The 27,025-nt window shown below is 44.2% G+C and overlaps 2 long non-coding RNA genes and 1 pseudogene across 2 annotated transcripts in view; 1 reads left to right on the top strand and 2 right to left on the bottom strand.

The window, feature by feature from the left end:
• Window positions 1–7,990, bottom strand: part of LOC126500885 (uncharacterized) — a 39,524-nt gene extending 31,534 nt beyond the window's left edge. Inside the window, exons 1-2 of the long non-coding RNA XR_007591453.1 lie at window positions 7,723–7,990; window positions 7,363–7,419 (exon numbers count right to left, since the gene is read on the bottom strand). This is a non-coding gene — a long non-coding RNA (uncharacterized lncRNA). The remainder of the gene's footprint in view (window positions 1–7,362; window positions 7,420–7,722) is intronic.
• Window positions 7,991–10,500: 2,510 nt separating this feature from the next.
• LOC126501009 (uncharacterized) lies at window positions 10,501–10,655 on the top strand (annotated as a pseudogene).
• Window positions 10,537–27,025, bottom strand: LOC126500725 (uncharacterized). The gene is made up of 4 exons (XR_007591411.1): window positions 26,893–27,025; window positions 24,359–24,475; window positions 17,008–17,136; window positions 10,537–10,760 (listed from the first exon to the last, which is right to left on the bottom strand). It is a non-coding gene; the product is annotated as an uncharacterized lncRNA (long non-coding RNA).

Below are 27,025 nucleotides of genomic sequence, written 5' to 3'. Positions count from 1 at the left end.
CTCTCTCTCTCTCTCTCTCTCTCTCTCTCTCTCTCTCTCTCTCTCTCTCTCTCTCTCTCAGGAGTGGTTAGAGATGGTTTCTCTGTATGTAGCCCTGGCTGTACTGGAACTTGTTGCTTTGTAGAGCAGCTGGCCTCGAACTCACAGAGAGAGATCTGCCTGTCTCTGGATTGCTGGGATTAAAGATGTGTGCCACCACATCAGGCAGTGAAGGGGAGATCTTTTAAGAGTATCATTAAGCTGAGATGAAGGCCTACTGCATTATCATGGGCCATAATCCAATGGCTGTTGTCCTTGAAAGAAGAGAGTCCATAACAGATTCTCACAGGGACAAGCGCTATGAAACAACAGAAGCCGAGATAAGAGCGATGCAGCTACACAGCACAAAATGCCAAGCGTTTGCACAACCACTAGAAACTGGACAAGACAGGGAAAGACCTACACAGGAGCATGGTCATGAAGATTTCTTGATTTGAGACTCACACCCCTGATACCTCAAAAAATATTATTATTGTTTTAAGAACACCCCAGCTTGTGTGAGGGTTGTTCCTTGTCACCTGTGAAGCATTGGTTTCAGTGCCCTGTTGATTCAGAACCTAAAGGAACACACACACTAACTCAATCAATCAATAAAAGAGAATTTCTAGAATTAGTTTCAAAATATTTCTAAGCCATAGAAGTTGAATCTGTAGGCATGGAATCTGTAGATACAAAAGGCATACTATAGTTTGTCTTAGCCCCCTAAGAAACTAACACATCAGTCATCCTCAAGGGTTGAAACAGAAGTATGTCTGGCTGAAACTGTGGAAGAAACTATGGCTACTAGGTTGAAAGTTGACTGCAAGGGCTATAAGTGTAGCTCAGTGGTGAGATCTCTGCCTCATCTTCACAAGGGCTATGAGCTTGGTCACCATCCCTGAAAATAAACAATAATAGGAACTAAAGAACAGCCCAACCCATTCGGGAAAGTACAGAACAGAGATGGCAACATCACGAAGCTGGACTCCCATTTTTAGGCTGAGCACCTCCAGGGGCAGCCAAGCATTAGAAAGAGCTATGCAGTTGGACCCACCTATGTACCTGGAGGACTCAGGCGAAGACAGCCTATTGTAATTACATCCCTGACTTAACAGGCATCCTTCAGCTAGTCACCCAATATGTAGCTCCCGGGAGAAGAACTTTCCAAGGCAAGAATTAGTGATTTTCAACTTTTCTGCATCCACAACTATTTTTATAGATGGACTTGTGGAGCGCCTACCCTATGACTGCTGAGTAACATGGATGGAGTGAACTGAGAAGGTAAATGTATGCTAGAAACAGACGTCGCCAATGAGTCAAGACTATTTTCACTTAATTTGTTCCAACAATTTTTCTGAAATCAATTCATTGCATGTATTAAAAAGCTACAATAGTTCATCCTGAAATGTACCAGTGGTCAGGAATCTACAGATCACTCTACCTCCTACACAGGGTGAGAAAATTTTGATTCTTCTGACTTGGCATCAGTGACAACAGCCAATGAACAACCACGGAGCCAACCAGTGTTTCTTCACACTAGAACTGGGGCTACCTGGCTACCTCCCTAGCAGCCCACAGATCTTCCCACCGGGTCTCTATACCATTCTTTCTTTAAAAATAAAAATTTTAAAGCTTCCATTGTGGTCACGATGGAGAGATTTACAGATGTTTCGATGAAACTCTTCATTTGGACTTTATGCAGCAAAGTACATATTGACTTTGTGTCACTGAAAACACTAAGATTTATTATTCCTGAAGATAAGTAATAACCTTGACTTTGACTTGGTCAATATTTATCTCGCAAGTCGATAAATCTCCCGCAATAAATTTCAACAAAAGCCAACACTTTCTGATACAGGACTGTATTCTGCAGAGGCCCCCAAACTTCTCTGTTCTTTCTCACAGAGAGAGCAGTCAAACCTGAGAAAGTATTCTCAGACATATTTTATTTTTAGTGAGTTCAGTCCCATTATGACAGCAGAGTTTTATCCAAATAACTTAATGTGGGTGGGAAAATTACAGACTCTGGATCTTTTTGTCTTCCTTTCAATACTTCAACCAATGAATCTTCTCCTCAGTCCAGGTCTTTCTAAAGCTGATCCCAATGCTAACATCAGACATTGGCCAGAACAGGCTAAGGGACAGGCCTGTCTGCAAATAAAGGTGATATGTGATACTGGTCATTTGTGTGCCTGTCAGTGAAGGCATTATCTAAGCTGTCCTATTATATTTTAACAGTGAGTGACCTCATACTAACTTCGCAGAAGCTCAAAATCTCTTTTTAGTGTTTGTTGGTCAAATAGTCTGTCACCTTTTAAAACGGCAGTGCATGTGTGAGCAGCCAAAGCGGTTTTCCCATCTAACAGGACGCGACACGAAGCTGGTAACCCCAAATGCCTCATCCTCTGCATTTTCAAAGGCCTCTTCCTATTTAGTGTTACAGCCAATCCCCTTCTTTCATACTCTTTGGGATCTGTGTTCTAATCTGTAAAAAAAAAAAAATATGTGTGTATATAGTTATATATACACACATAATATGATACTGGGTAATTAAATTATAAAGAACATACATACATACATACACATACATATGTATGATACTGGTTAATTTATAAAGAATGGGAACCATTGCTTTCCTTTCATGGTTCTAAAGGACAGAAAACACAAAAGCATGGCCCTGGTATCTGCTCCATTGCTGGGGAGGGCCTTTCTTGCTACATTGTAATGTAACAGGGGACTTGTCATGGAAAGAAAGACAGAGCAAGGATGCTACCTTGGGTCTCTCCTACTCATTTTCATAAAGCAACTAAGGACATCATGGGAACAGAACCCTCATGACTTCTGATGCTCACCGCCTCCCAGAGGCATCATTTTCAAACACATGAACATATAAAACTGGAGGACATAATCAAGCCAAATCAATAGATGGACAGTTTATCAGCATGTAAGCACCGACACTTCTGAGTATATGGTATCTCTTCTCCTTAGAGGAGAGCGAACATCACAGTGGTGTTTACTTTCTGTCCGATACACTTCACCTGAGACCATGGGAGCTGATTCATAGAAAGGGTTCTTTTGCTTGAATCTATAATAGTCTCATCCCTGGCTATCAAAGACCCATTCCAACATGATGACAGATGAATTTGTTAAGGTTTTTACCACCCGAAAATTTCTACCCAATTAAAATTTAGGCCGATAACAGCTGCATTTTATGCAGATTTTCACCTACCAGGCAGGTCTTATTGCTGCTATTTATTTGATTGTGTTGTTTTATTTGAGACTAGATTTATTTACTCGACGTACTTATTCAGTAAAACTTCTAGAGAGCTAAATCACAGATGGAATATTTAGAAAAATCTAATATATACTTTTAGATTATATCAAAATGATTAAAGTCAATCAAATTAGTAACCTCCCAATAACAGAATACTGTCTTTTTAATATTTATATTGAGATGATGTTACAGATCAAAGTAAGGATTTTGGAGCCAGACGGTCTGGAGTTGGATCCAACCTCTCCTACATACCAACTGTGTGACTTTGGCAAAGTAATTATCTCTTTGTGCCTATTTCCTCACAAGTTAAACTGAGATCTCTAGTTATAGAGATCCCATAAGATTGTTATGAGAATTAATCTATTTGATATCTGAAAAGTGCTTAGAATAATATCTGGCTTTCAGTAAGTGATAAATACGTAACACTGGTATTCTATAATGAGAGTGAGATTTTAAATTAAACTTATACTGTTAATCACTTCACATATATTAGTAACTCTAATTATAACAATTTCCAAGACATATATTATTTTACAAATTAAAAAAAAAAGAACAGACCCAGCAGATCAAGTGATTCGTCTGAGATGGCTTAGTAAGTCCTAAGAACTTGGCTTTGAGTGTAAAAATACCAGCTGAACATTCTTGGTAGCATCCTAAGATGCGAATGACACTTGGACCAAGCACTCCCTACATGCCTCCCATTTCCACGTGTTGCTGCAATGCCTTGCAACAATCTCTTGAGTTTGTTTGCTACGATTTTGTCACAGGGAACTGGGGTCGCAGTCCCCTGGAGCTGCAGTTCCAAGTGGCTGGGACCACTCAATGCCTGTCCTTGGAAACAAGCCTGGATCCAGTGCAAGAGCAGCAAGTGCTCTTCACTGCTGAAGCATCTTTCTAGCCCTTGGTCCTGGGTTTAAATCTGTCTTTTGCAACTAAAATTGTTCACTTCCTGTCCCACAAACTACACCCACATGTGACTATAAACTCTGGGTGGCTTTCACATTGCTATCCCAACACATCCTTGCTTTTCAGCTTGATGTTTTCTAGGCCTTCGGAGAAGCTGAAAGAATACAATTGATATCTGAATGTCTCTCAGCTGATTGCAACATTTTTTATTTTTATTTTATTTCTTTCAACAATTATTTTTAATCTAAAAGAAGTTTTCCAAATATGCAGAAATGTCACCAAAACGTACTACATGATATGAAGGTTGCTTTCCAGTGATAAAGGGTACAAGACGGAAGAAGTTCTAGCTATGATGGATCCATATGCATCAAATAATATGGCATCAAATTCATAAAGCAACTGCCAGAGAGGCTATCATATGGACAAACAGAACCACAGAAGTGTAAGACTTGAAGTCACTATTCTCTATTCATCAAAAAAAATCAAGTAACCATATAAAATACGCATAAAATCAAAACAAGGTTGGTATGGGAGGAGTCAGAGTCCAGAGATAACTCTTGGCTACAGAGTGAATTTCAGGCCGAAATCTGAACTACAAAGTGAAATCCTGTCTCAGAAAAATGGGCAGTAGTTTAAAGGAGCACTGGATGGGGCAGCAGGAGTACAGGGCAGGGGGCTGATCTAGCATGGGACGTGAGAGATCAGAGAAGAAAGCCTCCAGAGAGGGCTTTCTTATGGCACCTATTGGACAAGAGGAGGCATCAAACTCTATGATGTTGAGTAAATAACAACATGAAAATACAAGTTTCCTTCAGAAAAACATGAGCAGAAAGCCGCTCTCCTCTGATCAAAGCAGTCTCTGTTTGTGCGGCCAGTGTCACATGCCTTGTCTTTGGAAGTTATGTAGATCGATGGGCAGTGGAGAGGGGGCCAGTGAGCTGCCTGTTTTCAAAGAGCACAGCTCAGCTGTAGATTGCACAGGCATTTCTGAGCATGGAGCAAATCAAACAGCAATCACTCAGAGACCATGCCTCCTTCCAAGGACAACAGAGTTTGTCCCCTGACTAATTTGCCTAGCCGGGGTCTAGTATTAAGAGCTGGTGTACTGCATCAGGTAGATGAGACATTTACTGAGGTATGGCAGCGTACGTGGTATAACTGAATAAGAAGTTGAATGTGCCACACCTCGAACAGGTTGGTAGCCCATAAGCAGAAACTCTACACCACTCTAGCTCCTATTTCCAACTCAGAGATTTGTTCCTGCATTCTGAAGCAAAGCTGACACTGTTAGACACCCTCACATAAGACAAGTGTCAAATAGTATCTTCTACTTTCATGGAGTTAGTGGTTTTCAAGAGTTCTGCTCCTCCTTGCTTTTCCAAGCCTCATGTGTTCATGATGTTGATCGTCTGCTTCCCATGGATGAGGAAGCTGGGCATTTTTAGCTGTCTGTCTAGATGGCCAAAGAAGGACATGATGGAGACCTGATGCCCTGACATATACAAACCTCCACTACTGGTACGCTGAGTGAGTGAGTGAGTGAGTGAGTGAGTGAGTGAGTGAGTGAGTGAGTGAGTGACTGAGTGAGTGACTGAGTGAGTGACTGAGTGACTGAGTGACTGAGTGACTGAGTGAGTAGGTGGGGTGGGGAGGGAGCAGCATGCTACTTACTCTTCTGATGCTGTGAAAGAATACCATGACAAAGGCAGCCGACTGGAGAGAGGGTACAATCCATCATAGCAGGGAAGGCATGCCAGCAGGAGCGTGAGGCTGGCTTGGCAGCCAGGAGGCAGAGTGGTCCCATTCATCACACACGGGAAGCAGAGATTAGAGAATATAAAGTAGAGGTAGATATAAAATGCCAAAGCCCAGCGATGAATGGTTCAATAACTTACCCAATGTCACCATCTGGGGACTAACCAGTTCAAACATGACTTCTAAAGGATATTTCCTATTTCAACCATGATAAACAATATGCCGAGAGAGCTGGATTTCTCCACACAAGTCCTGCACCCTGCATCTGCCACCATGAATAACAACAAAGGGCTCTCACACATCTCTCCTACTTAGCTGGGGCCCTAATATCCCAGCAAGTACTTGAGAGAAGATGCCACCTTGAGCATCCATGACTGACAATGGAGGAGAGGTTGTTAGTCTCTCTTTAAGATAAAAAATAAAGATAAAAATAAAATAATAAGATAAAGACAGCATGGCTTTAGTCCATGTTCTGGGCAACTGAAACTGTAGACAGCTTGGTAATGAGGGGCAGCAACTGCTGCCATCACCTTTGGGTCAGAAACACAATCCAGAAGTCCTGAAACCAAGGCAAAACTCTCCAGAGAATTGCATGTTTAAGGAAAATAATTTCAGGAAATTTAACCAAATCAACTTTTTTTTTTTTTTACATTAAATCATCAAGGCAACAGCCACAGCACAAAGGAAACCGGTATCTGCAAGGAGGGATGAGGAACTTTGGATCCCACAACGGATGGGGATAAACACTAAGAGTTTTTCTTTTCTTTTTTCTAAAAATACACTGAAAGCTAATTGATTGCCCATTTCTGAACAAATAACAATGTTGCACAGGTTAAAATGTATTTAAAAGGAAGAGTGTGACAACAGAGCAAAGGCCAGGAGGGAGAAAGTTCACGGCTGCAAAGCCTTGGTTCTCGGCACGAAGTGGGACAGTACTCTACATTTTCACACATCACACGGATCTGCTTCCAGGAAGAGGAACTAGCCTGCAGCCATGCTACCCTGTGTTGTCCCGAGAGAGTGAGGGAAATGGCTTAGCATCTCTGAACCAGGCTTTACTCATGGATAAATCTGTCTTGGGTTTTTGGGAGTTTGTTTGTCTGTTTTTCGTGTTATAGCAAAATGTTAGCGTCTCGCTACTTAAGAACAGAAGTTTCTCTGACTCGTGAGTCTGGAGAGGAAGACTAAGAGCAGGATGCTGGGATCTAGAGAGGGCCTTCTTTTTGCAGAACAAAAGGACAGAAGGTGCCACGTGGCAAGATAGGAGGTCCCTGATGCCATCCTGAGATCCCCACTTGCATGAACTCAGCTAATCCTGATTGCCTACTGCCTCAGTTCCCTTTCTGCTGCTGTGATAAAACACTCTGAGAAAAGCCACTTTTGGGAGAAAATGACTTATTTTAACTCACTGTTTAAGGTGTGAACCATCAGCGCAGGGAAGCCATGGCGGCAGGAGTTTGAAGCAGCTGGTCACATCATGTCCACAAAAAGGAAAAAGAGGCAAAGGTAAGATAGTGTTCAGCTTGCTCTCTCCATTTCACATAGCCTAGGATTCCCTGCCCAGAGAACTGTCCCGCCAACAATTCAGATAAGTCTTCCCACGTCACTTAACATAACCCAGTGATCTCCCATAGGCCCGACCAGAAGCCCATTTCCCAGATAATTACAGATCTTACCAAGCTGACAATTAAACCTAATTATCACACCGATTGTGATGGCTAATCTTGGCTGTCAAATTGAGTGGCCCCAGAATCAACCAGGAAACATACCTGTGGGCATTTCAGTGAGACTTCCAGACAGGATTAGCAGAAGGGGAAAGACCCTCCTTCAAAATAAAAGACACCTTCACCCGTGGTTCAGATGTAATCAGCACTGCCTGACTTCTTCTTGAACAAGAGCATCTCTCTGTGTTGCAGTCACTGGAGTTCCCTGCTGACATCAGATCCCAGGGCTTTCCAGAATCGACTGAAGAAGACGGAACTCCGGAGTTTTCTAGGACTTCAGTGCCCGGTTGGGACTGCAAAGGTATTCAGTAGTTTCTTGCGCTGCATGCCTGTTGGATTCCCAGTCCCTCAGCATATAGACGACAATTGTTGGACCACCCAGACCTCTAGTGTAAGCCAGTCTAGCCCCCTTTTCCTCTTTTGTTAGATACATACATATAAATATTTATATTGATCACACACATCTATGCCTTTCTGAGCCAGTCACCCGAGGAATGTGTTTCTCTAGGTGTTCTCAAATAATGTTGGCCCTGCTGTTTGAGGGACTATTGCTCTGAAAACAACTAATTTAAGAAGTACAGTTCTCTCTAGATAATTTTTTTCTCCATTCTGCCTCTGCCTAACACACCTATCAAAGGTTTCACCTCCAAATATTAAATCACTAATCTGGCCGTCACATTAAAATCATAGCAACTAGGAGAAACAATCTTTTTTACATCGTTACTCAAAATGTGGTCAATGTTTCTATTTTGCTCCAATTTCCTAAACCATCAGAAATCCCAACTAATGGTGTGTGCCTTTCAGATATTAGAACTCTTGCATAAAATTCAGGCAGTGATATCCTTGCTTCCCCAATCATTAGAGGCAGAAGAAGCTGGCTCCTGCTGCTGCAGGTTATTCCACTGAGAGACATTTCAGCCTGCAATTGTTGTGATCGAGGCCAGGTGGGTATAAGTCCTTCTAGGCTTAGGGAAGACCAAGAAAAAGAAGTAGGAACCAAGGTAGGACCTTCCACTGGGAGGGAGACTAAAGTGGGGGTAAGAGGACTTCCTGTAACTCCCGAGAGCAAGCGGTACCAGCTGCTTCCCTCATCGGGGGATACTGAAGTCAGTCCCAAAAGTGCTGCAGCTTGGTGATGAGGTAAGGCAGTAACTAAGACAGGTTTGTGTGTGTCCATTTGCTTATCAGTGTAGGACACTCCAAAGAGTTGTTCCTTTCTCATATTGAAGGCTGAAAACATGTATCTAGGTAGGCAGAGGAGCAGCACTAGTCAGATGTCACTCTGGATCACAGTCCAGAGCTAAGAATTTCTTGGAATGTGGGGCTCAGGCCATGGGCTTCCCATTGCCGTGACCTATATGGTATACAGACAAGTGATTTGGCCTTGGCTACTTACTGGAAGTTGACTCTTTGGGGCTGGATCTTTGTTTGTGTGCTCTTCTGGGGCCTCTGGCTGCAGGGGTGGTGTTAGGGGTGGATCCTTTGTTTATAATAATTGCCTAAGGTCAACTGCCTGCCTGGCTGCTGAGCCAGCCACCTGAGGAACGTGTTTCTCTAAGGTGTTCTCAAATAGTGCTGGCCCTGCTCTTTGAGGGACTGTCACTTTGAAAACAACTGATTTAAGAAGTGCAGCTCTCCCTCAGAATCTAGAGGAGATCCTGAGATGTCCTGACTATACCAAACCTGAGGCTTCTAAAGTCATCTAAATAAGACGCATGTGATTAACACACTGCACCCTCAACACTTTCAGTATGTCTAGAATATTCTCAACAGCCACAGAGACCCATCTGTCCTGACAACCTAGGAAGTCTTTCCATGCTCTCCATCTCCCCAAGTCCAAGGAGCTAAACATTTTATGTTTGAACTGGATTTCAACAACACTGTGACTAATATTCAGACTTCTGTGAGACAGTGGAAAGAGTGTGGATTCTGAGTCGCTCATATTTACTGAGCACGGTTTTTATTCCAGGCACTAGGCAAACACTGGTTCAGAAAAGTTAGCCTACCTAGGAGGGATGAATCCGCTGGAAAGAAGAAGTCATGTTTGAGCCCAGGCAGTCTGACTCCTAGGATCATGGTTAGCTTGATGCCATGCTGTTGCCCCTGTTACTAATGGCAAATAATGCCTTGATCACGATAAAACCCTCATGACAACACACCTAAATTTCCAGACTACACTCAGCCCAGTTTCCTTAAGTTTCAATACTAATGTTTAAACATGAGTAAAATCCTGGCTTAGGAATATACCGAGGACAATGAAATCTGCTATCAGGGATTGCACTTGGATTGCTCAGAAGGTGATAATTCTCCCCAGAGTTATTCTCTGGAAAAGGTGCAGAGTGTGCTAACTACTCTTCTCTTCCCTCACTTGCAGCTATGGAGTCAGCTCAAGTTAGGGGCTACATGTGTTGCACAAGTCGGGACATCTCTGGCTCTAAGTTAATCATTTGAACCAACTTCACGATAGCAGTTCAAAAGCATTTGAGCCTCCGCTCAATGCCAGACAGTGTACGTGTTAGTTTGTAAAGTAAATAAGACTGAACCAAGGTCCCCAAAGCTCAGAGGAGAAGACAGACTCTAACCAGTTTTCATTGCACTGTTAACGGCACAAATACAGGCAACCCCGACACTATGGGGCCAGGCAGGCCCAGTGGTGTCTAGGTTGAATCCCAAATCTTGTTTTTTAGCCAGTGTTTCTCAGGCCAGCATGTCAGAACCCATTCAAGCGGATCATAGCTGCAAGCCCTAGAATGCCTGATTCTATATACCTGGGTGGTTCCTGAGAGTACGCATTTCTAGAAAGTTTGCTAGAGGTGTGGATACATACTTACCTGGCAGGGGAGATCTCATGATCGTGAGGGTGATTTTCCTAAGGTGAGGCTCATCCATTGCACTCCAGGTATGCTAACCCATGATTTCTCCAAATACCGGAAAGTCAGCTGCATAATTTGTGGTAGTAGAGAGTATTTATGCTCTACCACCAAAAAGAGGTGTGGATGCTGCCAGTCTGTAGAGCACACACTGAGAAACCTTTCTCTACTCCATGGCTTGGAAAAGTTGTGTTCTCTGTCTTGTCCCGGGTTCTACATGAGAAACAAGAACAAAGAAGTAGATTAGGTCCTCCAATCATGATGATGAACCAGACGTAGGTGCAGGGAAGACTGGCGGCACTGTCTGAAGGTGGAGAATGGAAGTCTGGAGTTCAGAGGATGTGTTGATGGTAGATGTCAGTGGATGAGGAAGTGATGTGGCTCCAGAGAAATTATGGGATAGATAAAAATGAGATATCTTCACTACCACCCCCCTTCTCTGCCTCTCTCTCTCTCTCTCTCTCTCTCTCTCTCTCTCTCTCTCTCTCTCTCTCTCACACACACACACACACACACACACACACACGTTCTTTCCTTTCCTCTTCTTTCTTTCCCTCCTTTTCTCACAGATACACATTTTACAATGTTTCTTCTGCAATTTACAATGCTGTTCTTCTAAGTATTCACAACATGTGTGTTTCATAGACTTTGTATAGCATTTAGAGTTTACAAGTTCTTACAACCATTGTTTGTTCATGGATAGTATGGTCCTGTAAGTATTGCTCCTCCAGGCTGAGTTGATTCCTGGCTAGTCCCAGAATTCCCTGTATAAGGTGTTAGTCTTATTCCCTGGTAAGGAAAACTGAGCTGAGGCAAAGGGAAGGGAAGGCAGTTTTAGAACCTGATAAATGGTAAGAGAGAAAAGATGCAGGCAGAAGCAGGATGGAAGTCTTACTCTACAAAGAGTTGGGGCTGGTAGTGGTGAGACCTCTGTATGATGCAGCTCCCAATGAGCCATTTCAAAGATCTTTTCATCAGTATGGCGTTTTGAAAGATCATACTATTGGATCACAAGCATTTGTTTTGATGAAGGGGAAAGTTGCTTTTTTTTAAGTCTCATCATTGCACAGTCTCTTCTTTGTATTGTGATGGTTAATCTTAATTGTCAATTGGGCTGGATTCAGAGATTCCTAGCATTTATTAGTGTACTTCTGAGGACATTTCAGAGATGTTTGACATGAGGGTGAGCAACTGAGGGAGAAAGACCCTCCCAAAATGTGGGTGGCTCCACCCAATGGACCGGAGGCTAGGATGGAGTTGAAAGTGGAAGAAGAAAGAGATAGAAGTTGACACAGACTCCATGCATTCTGAGAATGTATGTCTACTGTGGCTGCCATTATCCATGAACGTTAGACTCCAGCTTCTGAAGAAACCTTTCCTTGAGACTCACATAAGCATGTCTTCCACGAGCTTCTGTGTTAAGAAGGGTGACATCATTAATTCCCCTTGTTCTGAGGCTTGCATCTTTTTGACTGAGAAGCAACCAGGTTCTCTGGCTCACCAACATGCAGATGGCCCCTGCTGGATGGCCCAATCTCCAATATATATAAGCCAATCCAATAAACTATCTTAAAATTACATAAACCACAAATATACACACACATATATATGTATATATGTGTATACGTATATGAATATACATACAACATACTGATTGTTTCTCTAGAGAACTCCAATACGATATTCAGTTCTGCTCCCTATGGTTGATGATGTCATGGGCCTTTGAGAAGAACCTAACTTTCCTAAACCAATATAATTCCCAACCACATTCTAAATACCTAACATTATGACCACAGGTAAGTGCAGCTCTCAACCCTCATCAGGGAAGCTTCTTTTTTCAGAATACAGGGGCTACTATAGAGATCTACAACTAGTTAAAATGCAGGGAATAAGTGACCCTGAGGTTTCCATCATCAAATGGGACATCTAAAACATAATCCCAACACCTAAGTAAGGCCCAGGGAACGACATGAAAGAGGGGAAGGAAAAATGCTGAAAGTCAAAAGACTAAGATGACTATGGAAAGATAGTGTATCCTAGACATGACAAGAATGTTGTACCCACAACATGGTTCCCTACACAAGATCCATACAAGTCAATGTGACATCTTGAATGATGGGGAAAATCTCACAAGGCTCCAACCCTAAATGAAATGAAGAGCTGCTGCCAAGTAATGTTTGCTAAGAGAAGAACCAGTCTTCTCCAGGAACAAGTCCTGTAAGAGGTTATCCAATCCCATACGGTCAGCCCTAAACACAACACATATAAAATCAAGTGCTATTTATACACACATGCACGAGCATACATACATGCACAAAATCAGAAAAGAAGAGAGCATGAATTTGAGAGGGAATATGGAGAGCATTGAAGGGGCAAAGAGTGAGATATCGTTGTATGAAATTCTCAGCAGCAACAACAAAAAGGAATCATGTAAAAAGAAAGAGGAAAAACATGAGCTTTGGTCAGTCTGAAGCCCACCATTCAAAGGGGATATGCATGGAAGCACTGGACTGGGGGTATCCATGGCTAAATTCTGTCTCCAAATTGCACATGCCAAAGCTCTAATCTTAATGTGACAAATTTGGACAGAGGTCCTTCAAAACAGATGAGGAAGATAGATGGGGACAGTAGCAGGACCTTGTCCAATAAGATCAGTGTCATCGTAAGAGATTAGGACAATGACCCATAAGGAAGGAAGACCCTGTAGTTCTCTCAGTAGATGGCCATTTCCAAGTCAAGGGAAAACATCAAAGGAGGAACCAGTAATGCCTGGCACCCTGACTAACACATTCAGCCTCCTTCATTGTGAGAAAATAAATGCCCCTTATGTAAGTCACGAAATCTGTGGAATTTTATTAGGTTGTATGAGTTTACTAAGCTTAATAGATTTGGGGAGAGACAGGTGGCGTGGGGGTGGGGGGCTCATCGGCTATACCTGTGTGTGGACCCCCATTTCAAGAGTGAACTTTGAGGCTTTTCGTCATTGACATGAATGACCTATAACAGGAAGTCCTAGACTGAGAAGTGGTTTATGAATTGTGGAAGTGGTCAGCCTGCCCTGAGGCTGGGGTGCCTGGGAGGCCATCTATCAAAGACACTGAAGCAGACAGAGGAAACAGCATGGAACTTACAGATAGATCCTTGCTACAGAATAATTCAATACTTATATAAGATGGAAGAGTCCCACAGAGAACTTTATATCAATTCCCACCAGTTAGTAGTATTGGATTCAACAAACCTCAACATGCCTTCCAATGACATACCTCTTGTGGAAACACTGCTGAGTGTGTTGGCTGTGCATCCAGTGGTTGTGTAAATGCCTTCAAATTCATATACTAGTGCAGGCTGAGTAACAGCTGACTAAGGTGTGCTATGGTTTGGATATGGTTCCAGTGTGTCCCCCAAAGGTTTATGTAGGAAGTCTGGTTCCTAATGTGGCAATGTGAAGAGGTGGATGGACCCTTTAAGGGGCAGGGAGGTAATTAGGTAACTGGGGGTACTGTCCTTAGAAAGGATGAGTGCTGTTTATCCTTCACGGGTTCATGGTACAGGTGAGTACTCATGGACATGGTTTCTTCCCCTGTTGTCCGGCTTCCTGTCTCACTGTGTCATCAACCGGCCCCCACCCTGCAAGATGCCATTTGCTATCATGTGACACCCCCAAGGAGGCTCTTACCAGAGACTAAATATGGGGTTGTAGAATCTTGAACTTTAAGTATCCAAAGCTATAAAGTCAACACTTTCCTTTGTAAATTAGCCAGGTTCAAGCATATTGTTACATCATGCAAGTGCTGGAGAGCCTGGTACCCGCCCCACCTTTCTTGTTAACCTGACAGAGCTAGCTCTCCCAGCCTTTGCATATGGAGGTGACAGACTGCACCCACTAGAACTTCAAGGCTGATCCTATGCCAAGTTCTCTGCTGGAAGCAGCACTATTCAGTGTCTAGACAATGGAAGAGTGGTGTTAGGGCGAGAGTCCCCTGTGGGGCTGACTGCTCCCCTTTTGGCTTACTTGCCCTTCAGCTTCTCTACCATCCAATCCTGCTCCCTTTCTTCCCTTTCATAGGTATCTCAGGTAGATGTCCTTCAAACTAATCACTCCCCATATCCCCACAAAGTCCTGCTTTAGGCTGACCTACTGTCTGTCACATCTGTGATACAAGGATTGAAGAGTCAGGCCAAGAATCTGTGTCACTTTCATCTCTATAGTGACCAATACATGACACGAGAGAATGCTAAGGTGGAATTACAGAGTTTGTGATAGATTTTCCATGCTCACTCCGTGTTTGATGCAAAAGCAGGGTGTTAGGACTCTCCTGTCCACAGTCCCCTGCCCACCTTGCTCTACAAGCATGGAGAAACCCAGGTGAGGCTGATGCAATCACTGATCCGTTAGCACCTGCAGAGAGCAGGATGCTGGCTCTAAGTCATTGTGCCAGTTACATATGTGTTGCTATGCTATGACCATAATACTGGAAAGAAACAACTTAAGCGAGGAAGGACCCACGGTCTCAGAGGACACAGCCCATCATGGCAAGCAAGACAGAGCAGAGTTCATGGTAGAGGGAGGTCAGGTGTGGTAATCTCTTCATACCATGATGGACTTAGGAAGAAGTACAACATAGCTCATGAGACCAGAACCAGGGACAGGTATAATCTTCAAAAGCACAGCCCTAGCTGCCTACTACCAGAGTTCCTCAATACCCAAAGCCTACAAAATAGTACCACAAGCTATAAGGCAGCCAAGATGTAATTCATGAAGGGCATTTCATATTTAAGCCATAATAGTCACTAGGACTTGAGAGTGGCCTGTGAGATTCCATTTGGAACTAAGAGTAAACTAAATTCACTTCCATTCAGGATACAGCCCCCACTGTCTCATCGGAGGCTCTACCTTACAACCTAGCCTTGTATGAAATCTGGGTTAGCCATCTAAGGAGAGAGCCTTGTTTAAGTATATTAACTCTAAAGAGATGGCCTTGTTTAGGAACATTAACTCTGGCATGTAAACATGGAGCCTGCTGGAAATGGACACTGTAACTGTGGGGAAATTGAGTGGCCAGTATGCAAGGGGACGTAACGTCCTGGGGAAAGCTAGGTATAAGGGACGTCTCACGTGTGTGAGCAGGACCAGCCACCAGGAGAAGGGGTTGGAGAAGCAAAGCATGCATCACCAGCGGCACGTGGTCCACCGGGAACACCAAGCTCTGCCCTAGGCCACAGGCAGATGCTTGGTGATGAGACCTTTATGTCAAAAGCCTTATGCACAAAGTTAGACTCTGAGGTAACTTGAGAGAATCATCCTTTCCTGGCTCTACTAGAAGGAGGGCAGAAAACTATCAGTGTTCTAGGGGGGGTATGTTTTTCGGAAGAGAAAAAAAAATACACAGCTTGCCCATGGATGTTTATTGCAAAGCGATTCATAGCAGTCAAAAACTGGAAACAGGCCAAATGCCCAACAGACAAGCATGTGGAGGGTGCCAATTCATCGAAAGGGGTGCCTGGAGGCTGCTGAAACCAAAACAAAACAGGAAACTCGCTGCTCTTGTGTGGAGATGGAAAGCATACACATCGCAGTATTGGGAAAAGGCCAAAGGTTATATAAATAGTTGACATTTCAAGTATTTTTTTACCTCTTCCTGTCAACTTGCGAATATGAGGGAGATTTATCTTTCCATGAATGCTTATAGAAAGAAATGCTCTGAGCCGCACGGTACTGCTTCTACTGTCTTGCTTTGGAACAAAGCCACCCCGGAGTTCCCCCGCTGGCTGCTCAACTTTCTGTTTGTCATCAGGGCTGGATGCTCACATCCAGGAAGGGCTGGAGAGTGCTTCTGAGATAAAGAGGGGATCAGGCAGCCCAGCTCAAAGCTCACCCTGAAGGCCACCCACTCAGCCCTTCAAAGCAGCCGTCCCTGGAACAGGGCGGGACGGGGACAGGGTGTCCCGGACCATGCAGGAGATTCAGGTATGCATTCTTTGGACACTGTCACCTGACTGAGCAGTCTGTTGCTCTGAGTCTCCTATTCCCCCACAAGAAAACGACGGAGTGCCTGACAGGTCAGGTTCCCTTCCTGGCAGGGTGATCACAGACAATAATGGCCTGAGAAATTTGTCAGTGCTCTAACAAAAATCTCTTCCACCGGGTAACGTCTGGAGAAGAGAGTGTCTGCCCCACGGTTCTGACGACTAGAAGGTCAATATTTGTTAAGGGCCTCTGGTTGCATCATACATCAGGTGGTATCTGATAGTGAGAAGGGAGAGGGTGAGAGGGAGAGAGACCACATGAAAGAACGGAAATAAGAGAGCCCGAGGAGGGGAGAAGCTTACTTTTTTGGGGGGAGGGATGGGTAGACCATTCTTCAACTCTTCAATTAACCTGTCCCTAATTATATCACTTATTTTGGTCATTGTTCTGAGAAATGCCTGACAGAAGCCATTTAAATGAGAAGAGACTTACCTCATTCATGACATCAGCATGTTCAGTCCATTGTGGCAGACAGTGTGTGGCAGAGCAGGGACACTCATATCAGGTCAGGACAGGTGGTAGATAACGGAGACACTGATGGTCTTCTGGCTTTTCTTCCATCTAGAATTAAGTTTCAACATGACTTTTGATGAGAACAGATCACACTAGTCCCCAGCATTTCCTGATGGATGCTAGGCAGGCACACTGAGAATCACAGATACTTATATTCATGAATCCCAAGACACTGCCTTAGGAAGCTGGAATTGCTATTTCCCCAGGCCACAGGTGACAAACACGCAGGACTGGTACACACCAAGAGGCTATCCAAGATTGGGCTGACTTGTGTGCCTCCAGATGATAGCCGTGATAAAACCCCCACTGCCTGTGAGTAGCTGCCATAGTCCTGGCATCGTGTGAGGAGGCACTTCAGAAAGTCACCTGTCCTACTAACTTAGTACTCTCGACATTGCAGCTGAGAACTCTTAATGCGTGGTGTCTAAGACCAGACCCTGAGGGTTCTGGCTAGACAAGTGTGATGGTTTGAAAGCAATTTAATGTTTTCACATTTATTTATTCATGGACATGCCCGACACGCCACAGCATGTGTGCAATCGTCAGAGGAGGACACCCTTCATATGTCAGTTCTTTCCTCCTACCCTGTGGGTGCCAGGGGCTTGAGCTCGGGTCATCATGCTTCACACTGTCTACCTACTTAGTTACCTTGCTGGCCCCTGGAAGTCATTTAAATGTGGTCTGTCCTCCCAGGATTGATGGACTGAATGAAGGCTTGCTCCTCGATGTGGTGGTCCCTTTCAGAGGTGGAACCTAATGGGAAGTTACCGGAAGCACCAAAAGGATTAAGGTAGGTCCCAGAAATGCTGTTAGTTCTCACCAGGGGGCTCTCACAGAAATAGTAAACATGGTCATGTGAGCTCGGTCACTTACATTCATTTAAACTGCTATTCTGACACTGCTGCTTGAGGTCCTTGCTAGAGTGTGCTGATGCCACGTGACACCCTTTCCCCTACAGAACTCTGCGCTGAATAAACTTCTTTTCTCTATGAAATTACCTAGCCTCGGGTATTCCCTTCCACTGACGGACTCACACAGTGGGGTATGGTACAGTTTGAAACTGATGATTCCCAGTCGGTAGAGCCGTTTGGGAAGACCGTGAGGTCTAGTGAATGGAGATGGGTCATGGAGAGTTTCTCCCACACTGCCTCTGTTCTAATTCCCGGCATCCTGATCTGCCATGATGGGAAAAACAACAGGTGCACTTATTGAGTGCCACTCCCAGTGGACACTCTCCCATGCGTTCTTCTCAATGAAGAACAATGTCCTCCTGAAACCACAACTCAAAACAAGCCCTTTCTTCATTAACCTATTATGTCAGGAATTTTGTCACACAGAAGAGAAAAATAACTAATCTAAGTAAGAGGTACGTAGTCATGCTTGCTGCTCTGTCTTGTGATCCACAGTCCTGGACACACAATTGTTATATGTGATTTAGTATGAGTGGTTTATGCTATATTATGTTATTGAATAATTAGGGACATCACCACGTAAAAATACACAAACCCATCAGAACAACCCAATTAAATAAGACTTATCCTGAGGAAATTGCATCAGTAAGTCTGGAGAATTTGCTCAAGCTTAATTCATACAAAGTCAATTTGGACCTATTTTCATCTAACACCAAAGCACAAGGCCTTTTCCAGGATAGAACATGTAGCCCCAACAGGAGCATCTCCATGGAACCCAGATGAGTTTTCTTCAAGAGTGATGGGCTTGTTGCAGAAATTCCCAGTGGCTCCAGCTTACGGACATACAGAGATGGTAGCTCTAGCGGAAGCACCTGATAATTGCTGTCTGTGCCAAACAATCTACAGAGTCCCACAGTCTCCTTGAACTCTAGACTACTCAAATGCATGGGGTCCCTTGGTGGTCCAGAGTGTCCATGCAGTTCTCCCTGTGAGAGGACTCCTGGGGCACCTCTGTTCTGGACATCCCAGTACCCTACCCAGAATCTTGCCGCAACATTCCTGAGGTCTTGAGAAGAATGTAAATACTGTATCCTACCTGCCTACCCAAGAAGCTTGCCCAATGTCAGCATTTCATCCATGCTTGGCAACTGAAGTTGTCAGTTCCAAGGCCAATGATGTTATTTAGTGAAGGCTTTCCTATTGGTTCCACTTTCTTCCCACTTGGCCATCTCTCACCTCCATCAACAACCCCTGTGATATAGGGGTTCAGCTTGACCTAAGGGTAAACTGAAGGAGACCCTTTATGTTCTGGAAGTCAGTCACGTCTCGGTGGTTGGTACCTATCTTCTCCGTAAATTAATCTTGATCTCCTAGCCCCGTGTCCTCCTGATAAGGACCCTGTCTTCTTTCGGTCTAGGGCTTGAAGCCATGATCTAAAGGTCAGTCCATAAATAAATTGCTCCCCTTACTAGCTGGCTCCATTCACTTGACCTATGTTATAGTTTTGAATGACACCTGGTATCTCAAGGCCCATTTGTAGGACAGGTCCCTCTTTTGGACTCTTTAATACATTGCTTGGCTGCACATCCACTGCCCTCCTCCTTCCATAGCATTTTGAATGGCTTTTAAGCTACCTAACAGGGTTCCCAACCTGTGGGTGTCTCTAAGCTCTGAGAGGTCAGAATTCCCAAGATGGCATTCATAGCCAAGTCCTCAAATTCTCCAAAAGCAAGAAATCAAGAGGTGCAAGAGAGACAAGAACCCTGCTCAATAATGAACTTAATATTTTCTTTCTATGACTGTCCCTTTTCCCCACCTTGGATCCAGGACACACTGTATCACCTGAAAGTAAACAAGAATACTTTTCCTGTAGAGGGAAATATTAATGACACTAAAATCTAATCACAGAATTACACACAAAAGATACCCTGTGAGGCAATGTGTTGAAATATCTGATTTTAAAATAAAATAATAAAATGACAAGAGAGACAGCACTGAGTAGAGAAAAAAGATGGGTAGGTGCAAAGATAGTCAAACAGGTCACAGTAGTTTGCAATTAAGTAGTCTTGAGACATCTTGTTTCTCTGAGCTAGCTTCCTGGGCTATAAACTAAGACTGTAATGTACAGTAAGTATTAACTGAGACATGCACACAGAATCAGTGTGTACATACAAGAAACATATGTCTATATGATGAAGCAGATGCTTAAAAGATGCTTGTTTGGGGAATATAAAGGGAAAAGGAGAAGAAGGAATAAAAATTACATAGAAAACGAGAAAACACAACTTTTCCTAGAAAAAAATCTTCCATATACAGTCCATAGATCTTTGATTCGGATAGACTGTCAGTCATAAGGACCCTGGGTTACACCTACACACGAATGAAGGAGCAAGAAGCATAATTTGCTGTGCGACCGACATGATCCCTGACCAATAGAGGGCACAAGGTCCCCAAAGGACACAGACCCTCAGAGCACTGCTCTCCACCTGAGAGGACAGCTCATGGGTCTAAGTCTAACTACGCCGCCTTTTAGCAAGCACATTTCCAGGGCTATCCTCTCTGTTTTGCAAAGAGATGAATCCTCTCACTGAGTCTATACTGTCTAACAGGTGTTTCTGGTATTAAGAATTTTGGCACTGATTGCAAGTTCTCACTTTACAAACACACTCTTCCTCACTGCCTGGCACACTGCAGAAGGTATGCTTATATTAAATTCCTTTTACCTCTGCATAATTTTTTACTACTTAAGTAATTTTACCCTTATTTGGGGGTCCTTCTGTTAGCCCTGAAACTTACGTTATTAAAACCATGAAATGCATTGAATGAAAATATATTTCATTAAGGAAAGTTTGTATGACATTAGTGGTTAATTAACTCATAATTGAAATAAAGGGCTAAGTTTTTTTGAGGCTAAAAAGGACCTACCATTTTAGAGACACAACTAAGCATACCCCAGAGCTTATAATTGCATGCTAGCCCTCACATTCTAACACCATGTATAATTTCATTAGACTATTACCTTTAACTATAATGGGGCCCTGGATTTTAATGTCTGTAAGGGCCAAACATGTTTGTTTAGGTCCTTCTGGTTGTCTAGTTACCAGCAATGTACTCTCTGAACATTACGTCCTGCTGTGTCAGAGTTTAAAATGCTGTATGCTCTCATCATACCTTTCTACAAGGCTGGGACCTTGTTCCAGACGAGGTGTAAGATGAAATTTCCTAGAGGCTTCCAGCATGCGCACAGGAGAAATGTCCCCTTGGTCCCTTGGACACGGTCACTAGTGTAACTGTTTTGGAGCCATATCTGTACTACTGCAGACAAGCATTAAGATGAAGCCAGCACCCTGAAGTTGTTCAGGCAAAACTGGAAGTGCCTAGGATTTGGACTGGGGAACCCTGTGGTCCAAATTGTGTAAACGGATGCTCGGTTTTCCAACTTGGATCAAGATGTCTTGTGGGGCAACCGTGCCCTAGACTCTATCATGGTGAAATCTTCCTAAGTGGCCTGGATTATGAGCTCTCCTTGCATCCTTCGCCTGTCTGCATCAGGTCTTGTGCGGGCTGCCCTGTGGTGTCTCTGATGTCTTCCATGCCCTGAAGAATCAAAAGGGCAAATATCTGTGATCTCCACTTTTATATGGAAAACGAAACCTCCAAAAACAGAGCTCAGTAAGATCCTTCAGAGGCATCCTCAGAGCCTTGCCCTGAAGACATAAAGCCTGACTGACTGAACCTTGATCCTATTACCTGGCCTCTGCGGCAGAAGCACTGGCCTCCAGCTGAAAGGTTACAGCTCTTCCTTAAAGCAGCTTGGGTGTTTACATGTATGCTCCTCTGTGGATCGATGTGTGGGTGAAGTTAGCTCAGCATCCAAGCTTCAGACCATGGTTGCCATGTGAGAATGTAACTAACGCACTGTTGACCTTCCCCGTCTCAGCTATTCTCCCCAATCTGTAGAGAAGTCAGATGGGATTTTCTAAAAGCACCTGGCATCGACTAATTCCTTCAAACCGCCCATCAAAAAAACAAGTTAAATTGGCTTATAATGTAAATGTAAGAGCTAGAACTAAAGAACTTCTAAAAAGTTTCTGTATTGCGTGAAGCAAGAGTTTCTTAAACAGGGCTCGAAAAACAAGCCATGAACCATAAATTGATAGCTTATCCTCCAAAATACAAAACCTTCCTTTTGATTCTTGAAACAGTGGGAGGGGGAGAAAGAATGAGAGAGAGAGAGAAAGGAGAGAGAGAGAAGAGAGAGAGAGAGAGAGAGAGAGAGAGAGAGAGAGAGAGAGAGAGCATAAGCAAAGCATGCATCCATATTAAAGAAACTCTAAAACTTAATAATATGAAAACAATCCAAAAGAAACATGATTTGCGTGGACACCTCACAAAATTATGGACAGACACAGCAAGTAAGTACATGAGAAAGTGCTTAACATATTAACTACGATAAGAATGCAAATTAAAATCAGGGAAGACATACCACTACACGCTAACATGGACGGCTACAACTGAGACAACTGATGAACACGTCTGGAGGAGGTGGAGTAACTGGGACAGTCATGATTTTTGGTGCAAGTGCAAGTGGTATAATTACTTTGAACATAATTTGGCACCTTCTGATAACGCATACCGTAGGACCTCTCTGCTTTGCTTCACTGTTTACCCGAGGGAAACGAAAACTTGTGTTTCCACAAAAAGCCTCTCACGAAGAATTCTAGTAATTTTATTCATAATTGCCTAAAACTGAGACTGACCCACATTTCTCCACACCAGCGAAGGGGTGAACACATTCACACACACCCATATGGCGTGATCCTGCTCTGCATTTAAAAGGAGCACGGTACAAATTTGGGAAACAGCGCAGGTGAACACCAGGTACACTGTACTGAGTTACTTTCTACACTATCAGTGCATCTCCCCCAGCAAAACCACAAGGTCACACAGCAGGTGGGTGGTTGCCTGATGTGGGGCCCAGGGGGTGGGGTAGGGTGGGTGTTGACTGCAAGGGTGGGGTATGAAGCAACCTTTCGGGGTCAATACTGTCCAGTGTCTTTACTGGTTACACAACTGTGTACCATTCTAAACTCAACAACACGTACTTTAACAAAAAAAAAAAAAAAAAAAAGAGTGAAGTTCCCTGTCAGCAAATTATTTCAATAGGTGAAATTCAAGGAATATTTTCCAGTGAGCCCTTGCTTTGCTTTGAAAAGTTCTTCTGATTCCAGCTATTTTTAAAAAGGAAAGTTTCTATTAAGATGTCAGAAAACAGAATTAAATAGGTAGCCCAAAGAATGTCATACTATCCCAAGCCGGACCGGAAAACAGGAATTGGAGGCTCTGTTTGGGTCTACCCAAGCCCCCCTCCATGGTCCTCACCTGGTGTCCTTTGTCCTGACTTCTACCAATACTCCAAGTTCATAATCCCAGGTGTAGCATCTGGTTGCTCAGCTCGCCACTCTGCCCACTGACTAACCTACCTAGGAAATGGACTTCTTGGTCCTGATCTGTTGGGGATCAAGAAAGTCAGGATTGCTGGGGAAGTCATGATCTTCTAGTGTCCTTAGCTTACGTGCAAATGCCTAAGCCTGATGAGTAAGGTCCTCCTTACCCCTCCCGCCTCGACTCTCCTGACTCAACCCCACCCTCCCATCCTCCAGCTGCAGCTCCTGTATCTTATGACCAAATGTAACGACTGGATACTTCTCCCCAACGGAGCCAAGATTTCTCCCGGCACAGTTCTGAGATCCATGCTTCTCCCTCGGCCTAACGACCATTTTAGTTTCCTCTTTGCCTCACCTTCCAAGTCTGAGATTTTAGGACTCTATGGGGTCACTGCCACAGCTGCAGCCAGAAAAACTCTGAATGCCACCAGATCATTCTTCTGTAGAGTCTGGGGGAAGCTTTAACTCTCTGGCTTAAATGGTTCAGAGAGTTGACACATTTGGATTACTCATGTGCAAGTATACATGGTAGGTTAAAAATGCAGATCAAGCTGGGCCTTGAGACTCATGCCTGTAACCTCAGCACCACAGACACTGAGGCAGGAGGATCCTGAAGCAGGAACAACCCATGAAGGTGATTGCTGTGCCACCTGGATGGATGTAGGAACCAGTAGTGTAAATATTCTCCTGGGGTCCTGGGGCAGACACTATGTCAGAATATGGGTCCCTATATTTTAAAACAGTTTAGAAAAACCTGGGAAAGGTTTTTTTTTATTATTTAGTTTGGGTTTTTGGTTTTGGGTTCATGGCTTCAATGAATTCTATCCATTATAGCAGGGAAGGCATGCAAGCTCCTCTTAATGGAGATCAGAGACGGAAAAAAGCGGATAAAGTGAGAACCAGGTATACTACCTTTAAAGTTCTGTTTCAAGAGACCTACTTCTGAATCCGTCCAGGCTCTACTTGCTGAGTGTCCAGCGCCTCCTGAATAGAGCTCCACTGCTGAAGATCAGTGCTCAGTACAGTAGCCTACAAGAAAGACAAGTCTGTAAATGGCATTTCATATACAAATCATAAGACACTGTGATTTCATTCTGACTGCAGATCACTCGCTGACCCACCAGGGTGTTCTGTTGGACTGTCCTCAGACTGGCTGGTCTCTGGTTTCCAGCTCTGCCTTCTAAGCTATGCCAGAATGCACCATGTGCAGTAGGGACGGAGCGGCATGACTAGCATCTGTCGGGATGCCATTTGCCCTCCACGCTTTCCCTCTGCCAAAGCTACTGGCAACATTTGAGACGATGCCTGGGGCTGAGAGATCACTCCGTTACTCCGTTCATTTACACTACAGAGACATTCATTTGTCTATTATTTTTCCAATGATTTCTTCCACTTAGTTCCCTCTTTGGGGCCAGGGCACTCCCCCACCCCTTTCTGGCAGAACACTAGCAAAAAGGTACATAGTTACCACTGACACTATTCCTACAATCAGCAAGGGAGACAGATGTTAATCAATTCATTACTAATTTAAAATTAGAGTCTATCAGATTCTCTACTTTCAGCTGAACGAGCCTCCTGAAGCTCATGTTTGGATAATGGAATTCCTCACTACTAGAGAATCCTGTTTCTTGTCTCGACACCCAAGTCTGCTTTATATAGCACCCCTCGGGGAAGTTTGTGAGCCACAAAGTCAGCCTGTCTTGCTCCAGGAGGCTGGGTTCTCCAGGCTCATTTGTAGACGGCAAAGCCTTATAACATGTGTGTCTGTCACGGTTCTGTGAGGGAAAATGTGGGCAGGGGACACTGGGAGTCTGGAGATGAGAAAGGTACTAAGGTAGTCTGCCCACAGAATTGGCCAGGACGTCACCTCTGGGGCTAACTGTAGCCCCAGAGCCACAGCAAGAATGGTAAGGCCGTAACCTTGGTTCAGAATGGTGCTGTGTGCGTCCTGCCTGCTGAGTTCTACGGAGAACCAGGAAATGTGGGAATGAGGGCCTGTCCAGGCTTTGACACCGACAAGAAAATGCTTGATATTTATTGACATACCATTCGAGTGAGATATAATGCCTGCAAACACAGATGTTTAGGGACAACGAGATTAAACTTTTTGCCTAGATCACTGCACTGCTCTTGTAAGGAAAAAAGAAAGCTCTAACAACTTATCAGATAAACTGACAAAATTAGAATCTGCGCCTAAATTAGCTAGATGTTTCTTATAAAAATAAATCTGTGAATCTCAGAAAAGTATGGTGGTTACATACGGCAACATCTCTATTCTTGGGAAGGCTACATCCACGTACAGAGGGCTGAAGGGTCCATGGTGTTTGGAACTTACCAACAAATCGATTCAGGAGGGAAAAAAAGGATTGCGAAAGCACGTAAAAAAAAAAAAAAACCTTTCAAACATCTGTAAAAGTTCTATGACCTGCCAGGCTTTGTGTCTGGGGCAGTATGGATCACGTACGAGAGCCTGCAGGAAAACTGCAGTTTGAAGCAAATCAACCTCGGGAGAAAGTTTAGCCCAGTTTCCTCTGCTTCGGTTTGCTTTTGAATCCTTTGTCTACAAAAGAGTTCTTGTGTTCCTTTCCCCAGAAATCCAAGATTTATTCACATCATTTTCTCTAGATGGTGTGGGTTTCTGAATTTGGACCAATGGCCAGAAACAAGACTGAGTGTTCAGTTATAGGAAAGAGAAAACTTTTCATTGATTACATCAGTCTGAGGTCGGAAAAACCACTGTTAGAAGCAAGAGGTACAAAACGGTGCTCAAAAGGAGCGTTGGGACGACACACACAACTTTCAAATCCTTGCCCTGTGCTCACTCCCAGCGCCTCGACCTTCTGAAAGTTACTTCTTAGAGATTCAGTCTCTCTATTCTCTACAGTTGTTCCAGGAACAACCTCAGAGGCCAGGGTGAGGGAGAAGTAGGATTCATGAATGTTTCACACCACGTGTCTTCTCAACGACGGTGATTTACGGTTGGAGTTGCTTTTACAACGCCAAGACCCAAGAAAAAGGTGTAATTATTGGTACCCTATCTGTACTAAGAAACCGACATAACCCAGATATTAAGAATTTTTTCGACGGGACTGATTCCCATTAACCCCGTTGCCTTTTCAGCGGTCACTTTAGAAACCGGGTACGGCCCGTCTGGCCATTACTTTCACGAGGGCCCCCACTTCAGAGGTAAAGGACACGAGGCTCGCTCGGCTGCTTCAAGAAAACAATGAAGGGCCTCTCAGGCTTCCCTCCTTGGGCTACTCACACGCAGCTGGCGAAACTGAGGCTGAGAAAGGTGAGGCTCGGACCCGACCCGCCGTGAGCAAGCCCGAGTTTCCATCTCCGGGACCGGGACTGCCCACGACGGTGTCGGGCGGCCTCAGCCCGGGAAGAATTGGAACTGTGCGGTTGGGGAGTACTTTCTGAGTTTCGAACAATTCGCTTACGAGTGGCCCTTCGGGACAGGTCCGGTCGCTCTTCCGCCGGCGCGGCCGCGCACCCGGGCGGTGGCGTGGCGCCGGGGGTCCCGCGGGCGGGGAACATGGTGGGCGCGCGCTGGCCCGGGCGGGAGCATCGCGC

Source organism: Alexandromys fortis, unplaced genomic scaffold, assembly GCF_014885135.2.
Source record: "Alexandromys fortis isolate MF-2015 unplaced genomic scaffold, M_Fortis_MF-2015_v1.1 scaffold_7, whole genome shotgun sequence".
NCBI classification, from domain to species: domain Eukaryota; kingdom Metazoa; phylum Chordata; class Mammalia; order Rodentia; family Cricetidae; genus Alexandromys; species Alexandromys fortis.
Note: the sequence above shows the minus strand (reverse complement) of the source record. Positions and strands in the feature narration are given on the sequence as shown.